We start from the raw sequence: 8,415 nt of genomic DNA, 5'->3' as shown, positions 1-8,415 counted from the left end.
AAATGTTGTATCCATCCACAAAACCTAAATCTAAGGATTTGATTCATACCTATGAGTTTTGCAGCCATAATCATTAGAAGCAGGATGTATTCCAGTTTCAGATCCTGTTCACTCTGAAAAAACCACTACCTACCCAGAAGCCAAACTCCAATGCCTTCATCAGTCCTTCTCTTGAAGTTGCTCAGTTTTCCCAGACCAATTACATTTCCACTAAGAAAGAGAGAGACAGAAACTGAATCTGATTCTAGCCTACCAACTGGGGGTCTTTGGAAGAGGAAGACCTTTAGTTTAAAATACTGATCTGTGGTAGAAGAGGACTTAAAACTTGGCTGGGTATCTGGCTGATCTCCAATAAACTGCTTTTATTGTTCTCTTGCCAGTATAACTAAATCTTCCAGTTTTATGAGCCATATCCTCCAACGTGGGATAGGTCAGACCCACTGTGTACAGGTCACATGGGAGTTCTGTGTGCACATGGTGACACTGACTCACTCCACAGCCCTCAGCCTCCATGCCTGGGTCAAAGCATTGTGCTGTAGCCCCGTTGCAGTGGTGCCATGCATGTCATCCATGGGCTCATGGCTCTTAATGGTTTTCCCCCAAAAGTGGGAATTTAGGATCACCTGATAAATCAAGTAGTATAACTGCTATGATCACCAAGGTGGTTTATATGGATTCTCCGGTTCTGGGTACACTCGATCACCACAATCGAATTGAACATCTTTAGCAGAAGAAAAAACAAACTTGCTGTTCCTGCCTCCCTATGCACACCCTGCTCCCACACAGCACCACGTGAAGGGTGCCACACAGGCACAGAAGAGATTTCAGGGGGAATCTGCTAAATGCAGCTGAGCATGAGGACCACCATAGTATTAGGTGGGAGCTGTGACTTTCCACTGTTCCCTGACAAGTTTGACATAGAACCTAAATCAGGGGGTTTGAGCTAAGTACAACAGCCAGCTTGTACCACCCAGGCCAGCCAGGTAAGGGATGGAGCACTGTTGGAACAGAAGTGGTCCAGGGCATCCCACAAAACAGGGTGTTCAGGTACCTCCTGGCGTTCAGATCACTCCATAACTGGAGTGATGGTTTTGAGAATTCACCCCTAGGAATGGGCACTCCAGAGTAGAAGTAGGCAGTAATAAAACCAAAGGTATTTCTTGAGTAGAGGTCTGAGGCTCAGGATCTGCCACCAACCAGACTGCCTGCATATGATAAATACTGACATAGGATTGAAGGTCTCTAACTCTGTGAGCAGAAAGGGACCACAGATGCTTCTACCAGTGGAGGGAATTGCCAGGTTTTGTGCAATTTGTGCCCATCTTGATGCAAGTGTCTCTGGCCTTGCAAGAGAAAGAAGCAGACGGGCCAGACAGCTCAGGTCCTGTTGCCAATTTGTGCCAGGGAGGAGAGTCTGCCTGCACACTGTACGATGTATATGGCACCCTGCACTTCTCCAAAGCTCAATTCCTCCGAAAACTCCTGATGGTCTGGTTGCTGGTCTGTGCAGTCTCCTTCACCAGTTGTACTTGATAAACTGTTACTGAGCATCTAACATACACTGCGTACGCTCTCCACTTACTATCTGCATTTTTCCCACATGGCAGAGCAAATCAGTCACCCCCTCTTTCTCTTTCATGTCACCTTCTGTTCCGCTTTCGCAATGTCAAATCGCTCAGGTTGCAAATACTGATGGTGAATGTCTCACTACAAACAGAGAGGGTTTCAATTACTTTCTTCATGTTCCATTAGAAGATGACTGAACAATATTTTCCAGCTTATTAAAACCAAATCTATGTTTTGGACCTAAGAGACTTGACAGCATTTCTTTAATTGACAGCTGGAGGTAACATAACAAATTTTTTGCTTAGAAGCAGGGATATCTGATGCCTGACATTTTAATTCTGTGAGCACTCGATAGGTGGTTTTATTGAGTGATCAGCAGCTTTTGCCTAAGAAGCCTCTGAAAGCCAGGAATGAACAGCAGATAAAGACCAATATTTCCAGCTATTCATGGACATCTTTGACAGTTTAGTGAGGCCTGATTTGGTCACCTTGCACCAAAATGTTAATAGATTTTTGTGTGGTTTGTCTTCGTGAGGATGACAGTCAGGGTCTGAATTTGTTCTACCCACCATGCCAGATCGGCAGGAGGTTGTTCATCAGCAGATAGCAATTAACAGAAACATTATACTGCAGAGAGATGACAAAGTTCAGCTGTTTTAAACCAGAATTTATAGCACTGGGCCCATGCTTGGGATGAACACTATAGTTTAGTATGACCAGCTTCAGAGCAACACTTCCATCTTGCAGAAAAAATGTGTTTTCATTATGCATCAGACTGGAATGGAAATTTTGTAATTTTCCAGGAAGAAAAAAAAAAAAAAAGACATTCACACAGACTTGCTCAGAGGTTAGGGCCTTCCCCTACCTTACAGGAAAAGCATGCTGAGTCAGTCTGTCATATCTGCATTCAAAAAAACCGCTTTGTCTGAAAAAATGTTTTAATCAACAATTTTTCAAGTAGATTGACATTTTATTACTGTTAAGACTGCAGCTGAAAAATGTCCAAAGACATGAAGCTCACCATGTATCTCCTAAGGTGGTGTGCATCCTTTATACACTTCAGGGTAAAAAAATCCTATGTATCTATCCCATCCAGCCAACCATGCACTGTATTTATGTAATTATTGCCAGATGGTGAGATGCATTCTATTTTGAATACCTGTATGTTTGCTTATGTAAATACATAGAGAAAAACGTTTGTTGTATTTTGTAATGTTAATGTAAAATTGTGCTCCAATGCTTTATTGTTTTGTCAGATCCCACTGCTATTAAAGCAGATTAAAATATATAAATGCCATCGGTTGTTTTATAAATTGGAGGTTTGTCTTAAGTAGTTATTTTGGTTTGGTTTAATTTCTCCCATACATATTCACAGTACAATGTCTGCTGAAGGCTAAAGTTATTTTAAATATCTTGCTGGACAAAGAGAAAGAGTATGTTGCAGAATTTAACTATCTCAGTAAACTGGTCCAAAATGAGCCATTGCAATAATTTTCATTTTCTAAGGACAGCTGTTCTGCTGAAAATGTATACTTTTGGTGAGTACATATAGCTTAAAACATTTCAGTCTTAGAAACAACGTACTTGCAGTAGTAATAAGCCAATTAAATGAATTTCACTAAGAAGTAGCACTATAAGACTAAAATTAATAAGCAGCATAAATAAATAGCATTACACTGCTGCACAGACATCAGTAACACCTGAATCACAGAACCACAGTGCCACCTATTGTTAGTATTTCCTCTCACAAAGATTATTAAAATAAGAAACCAAAATGGATTTTGTTACCTTTTTGTTTTCTCCATCTTAAAAAAAAAAAAAAAATGTATTCCTCCAACTGATCTTAGAGCATACATGCACTTGTTTACAATTGCAATGCATATTCAAATAATATGGCTGTTAATAAGAAGTCCCCTCAAAATCTTGCTGTAATCTTAAGGTTTCATCAAGCTTTGTAATGTCTAGAGAAAAGCATACAAAGGCATATTTTTCAGAAGTTATCAAATTAAGGGAAATAGATTGTTTTAGCTACAAACCTGTGAGACACCATAGGGTGAAATGTGTCCGATGAGATCCCTGAATTGAACATCCACTCAGTTTTACCTCTGTAGTACTAGACTACTGTATGTAGTCTGAGGGTTTTGACATACTTTGCACTAACCGTTGACAAAGGATATGCTTAGCTTATCCACCTGGCACTCCAAGACATAAAGGCAAAGATATCTGGAAAAAGAGATATTTAGTCTTCAGATTTATAGTATAATCTTCTGAGGACTGTCCTTGAAATATGGCAAAAGGGTCTTTGGAAATTTTATACAGCACAGTAAAGTTCTTTGATATACTTGCAGCTTTGACATGTGAGACCTGGCAAATAGGCACAGCAATTCAAAAGCCTCCTTGATTGAATCTTATTATGTTTGATGTAATTTAATCACAGACATACCATGCTATCTGACCCTGAAAATAGTTCTAACACTAGTTCTGCACACCATAATTAATTATGTCCAAAGTTATTCGACTACACAAAAGCTTAACTTTTTCAGTCTGACTGAAATCTTCATTTTAGGATAAAGAAAAGCTGACAAACCCAATAGTTTTGATTACATTCAATGTGTCAGTTTACATGTGTAAAGTTACTCATATTCTTAGTGTTTGCAGGACATCAACTGGGTGTAACTGCATCTAAATTGCTTGGGTTATATCACAGTATAACCAGTACAAAGCCATGCAAAATAGGCAATAGTTACAGTTGTGTTAAAATATTAACTGCCAAATTTCTATCAGAATAGAAAATTAAAAACCAATGCAAACAAAAAAATTTAGGTAGTTGTGGAGAAAAAGTAGAGTTCATCATGGCCAGGCACTGTAATTTTTCAAGATCTGGACTTGTTTGGGTTTTGTCTAAAATGTGCAAGGCAATATATTTTAAATATGACTACTTTGTCACCCTGGGTGTGAACAGAGTGTGCAGAGAATCAGACCTGGGATCTTTCCTTAGGAGATCTTAATATATAAGCAGAAAAACTTTCTTTTTATTTTTTTTCTTCCCTTTATTTTTTTAAATCTGTGTCCACACTGGGAATGCTTGAGAATGGTCGTATGTCAGCAGACTTCCTTGCAGTCATGTGTCAGAAGATTTGCCTCAAATGAAATTATCAGTAAAAAGATAATGAAACAAAAGAGAGAACCATACAGAGATTATGCAAAGGACATAAACCAACCTATCGATGTATTCTCTGAAAGAAGTCAGCATGTATGTACATCAACATGGTTCCACATCAAAGGCTGAAAAGAAACCAACAAGTGAAGACAGAAGGTTCCTGCATAGTGAAAGAACAAGAAACAGGCCAGACAGAATAATCAGTCTTCACTATGGAGGCAGAACACCAGTGTGTCCTACGGGGGCCTCTAGAAAAAATACATCAAAAGTGACAGCATGCAGAGTGAAGAACTGATTGCAAAGACCACATCATACCCTGTGATAGTTCTGGAAATGGCAGGTGAAATTCAAAGTAGAAAAAGTAAGGTGATGCATTTTTTTGGGAAAAAAAATCAACTTTACCATTACATACAGAATAATATGCTCTAAACTGACTGTTACTACATGGGAATTATAATTGAATTTTTGTACTGTGAAAAAAATGATCAGCAATAGTTTAAAAAGCATTTGAGGATAACTGTAAAGGGTACAGAGAAGGGCAACAAGGTCAATCAAAATTATAGGTTGGCTTTCATACATCAAAACATCTAAATAGATTAGGACTCTTAAAAGATTGGGCAAATTCATGAAGCCAAAGAGAGCTCTTTAACATAGAGATTATAGACATTTCTAGCCAGAGAACTAGAGGTACCTCAGATTGCTAGATGCTAGTGGGTGCTCTCTGGAGCTGCTTGCCAAATGCTTGTGCTTTTCTTTCTACCAGTTTGTGCGACAGCTCATCTTCAAAATGGAGTGTTGGATTGAATGGACCTTTAATCTGCACAACTACAGCTGCTCTTCTGTTAGATTTCAGACACAAAAGTTATCTGTATATGAATTAATTAAGCAATTCTCCATTCTTCTGTTCCTGCTCTTCCATAAATTATTTCTGCAAGTGCATTTGCAATTGACCTAAAAAAGCTCAAGGAGTTAATTTGTAAATTCTTAGGTCACAATTCACTGACAATACAAATACTAGTATTTTGTGAGTTCACAGTTATTCTTCCTGTTATATGATGTGTTCTGTAGCAACAGAAAAGATTGCTAGTCTGAAAATCCTTAAACACTTCTTCACTGCTCTCAGGAACCCAGTAATAAAAATTATGTTCATGCAACCACATAACTGTGGCAGAAAATGGAAGCAAAGAAAACAGCAGTTAAAATTATGGTTGCTGAGTTTCCAAGCAAATTTACAGCACACTTGCTCTGTAAAGTCTCTGTCGCTGAATAATTTGAAATGACAAAGATGTCTGGGTGATCTCTCTTTGCAGAAAAAGAAAAAGGGGTGCGAGTTGAAAAACTCATTTTTCATTGAGTCATTTAGGCTGGGAACTGCTAGTGAAGTGTCCATGTCTAAGTCAGTTGACTCAGCTTCTAAAGTGTCCATGTCTAAGTCAGTTGACTCAGCTTCTAAAGGTAATGGAGAAAGAGAAGCAGCCTAAAACACGTATTTAAGGCAAGTGGAAAGAATCACCCTTTGGAATTGCCTACCAGAGAAAATCCCAGCCTTCAAATCTCACAAGTATAAAATAGTTTCATTCACAAGTAACAGCAGCTATAATGTAGACACATAATATTGTTTTTCAAAACTAAATACTTGGGGCTCATGGGGCTACAGCTAAGCCTAGAGATGTGGTATAGGGGATGAATTTCCTGCTGTAAGAAGACTACTAACAGTCACATTTGGGGTCCTTGAGGGAGAACACAGACTATTTGCTGAATGGGTCTTTCAAGCAACAATCACCTGTCAGAAGGTGAAACTGTGACGACACATTGAACTGTACCATCTTCTGATCTGACCAAGAAACAGGTGGCTGATGAAAGAGGAGCACACTGTGCCATTTTAAGTGAGTTTTCACCTTACAGACTTAGATCCAAGGAAAAAAGGGAGAAAGAGAAACATGTTAAACATATTACTGCAGTCACTGTCAGACTACATTCATATTTATCCTTACAATTCTTTTGAGGAAAAGGGAACTACTGCTGGGACCTATTTGCTGATGGGTAACTGAGGTACAGTGAAATAAAATCAGCAAAAGAAGACACTCAGGGAGCCAGGAGAAGAATCCAGAACTTAAAAGGCATGGGTGAGGGTCTCCTCCCTGTAAGCCTCTACTTCCCAGTGCTGAGGGAACAGAGATTTCCAGAGGACATCTGGGAATCTGCAGTTCTTCTTGACACATGAAAAAAAAAAAAAAATTCCTAGCAATGAAGTTGAGATTTGCATGTTTGAAATGAGTCAGGTCTACTTACTTTGAGAAACTAGAAAAAGTAGGAAGCAAAGCAGTGAAAGCAAAGTGAAAGCTTCACTTTGAGGTGAATTACAGCACTCATGAGACCCTGAATGACCTAAAGAAAGACAGATTATCCCAAAGTTCCTTTTTGATACCTCCCATGAGAAAGAAATGGTAATTATTTGGGAAGCAGCACACAGGGGACTGAAAATTAATTCAGGGCAGGATATCTTATTGAGAAATTGTCTTGTGAAAGAGATGCAACTATTCAGGGCCAAATGAATGTGGTAAATCTCAGGATTTAGGAACAGAGTAGTCCAAGAGATACTCCACCAAAGTATTATATTTTGAATTGCTGCATATAACTATGTGTAAAGTCATGGATGAAGTTTCCACATGACCAATACTCATTGTGGCTGGACTAGGGAAATCTGTATCTCTGTTCTCCACATGTGAAGTGTAGAAAACAATTTTTTTCTCCTTTTTGTCTTGTAGACAGTGAACTCTTCAAGTCAGAAGATTAGCTTCAATAAGTTTGTTGTACAGTGCTTTGCACTGTGGACCTGGTCACTGTCAGTGCCAATAAGTTCCTTCCTTTTTCTCCAATGACATATAGTATCAATAGTGGAGAATAGCATCTCCTTCCCTTATTGCAACTTAAGATTTCTTTTAAATTCCAAAAAATATTTCTGAACTGAAGCCTCTTCTTTTCAGAAAGATCTATTATCACTCTCTCTATCTCTGTTACTGCAGGGAATACGATAATCTTTTTTTCCTTAGCTATGTATCTCAGGTTTCACTCCATCTCATCATGCAGGTCATTAACAGAGACACTAAACAGTCTTGTCCCTCACATCAAGCCCTGAGAGGTGTCACTCTGCCAGCTGGACTCTGTACTGCTGATCCACACTCTTTGAGCCCAGCAATCCAGCCAAATTTCTACCCACTTTATTGAGCTCATATTTTGCCCATCTCGCTAAAAGGAGACAAGGAGACTAGGAGAAGTTGTTGCAAAGCCCTTGCTAAAGCCAAGGTACACAACTTCCACTGCTCTTGCTTCGTCCATTGAGGCAGACTTCTCATCAGAAGGCAATTAGACTGGTCAGGTGTGCTGTGCTCTTGGTAAATCCATCTTGGCTGTTCTCAAACACCTTCTTGTTCTTTGTGTGCCTGGAAATGGCTTGAAGGATTTGCTGCATTACTTTCCCAGAAAAAAAAACTTTCCTGTTGCACTTCCAGTTTCAGTCCCCGCTGATTTTGGCTCTTCCGACTCTATGCTTGCATGCTTTAGAGATGTTTCTATATTCTCCCCAGGTAGCACATCCCTGCTTCCACTTTCCATAGGCTTTCTTTTGGCATGTGGCATGCTCAGGAGTCTTTTCTTCATCCATGATGGCCCATGCTCCATTTTCTGCA

The sequence above is a fragment of the Athene noctua genome, chromosome 1 (assembly GCF_965140245.1).
Source record: "Athene noctua chromosome 1, bAthNoc1.hap1.1, whole genome shotgun sequence".
Taxonomy (NCBI): domain Eukaryota; kingdom Metazoa; phylum Chordata; class Aves; order Strigiformes; family Strigidae; genus Athene; species Athene noctua.
This window is presented reverse-complemented; position numbering follows the sequence as displayed.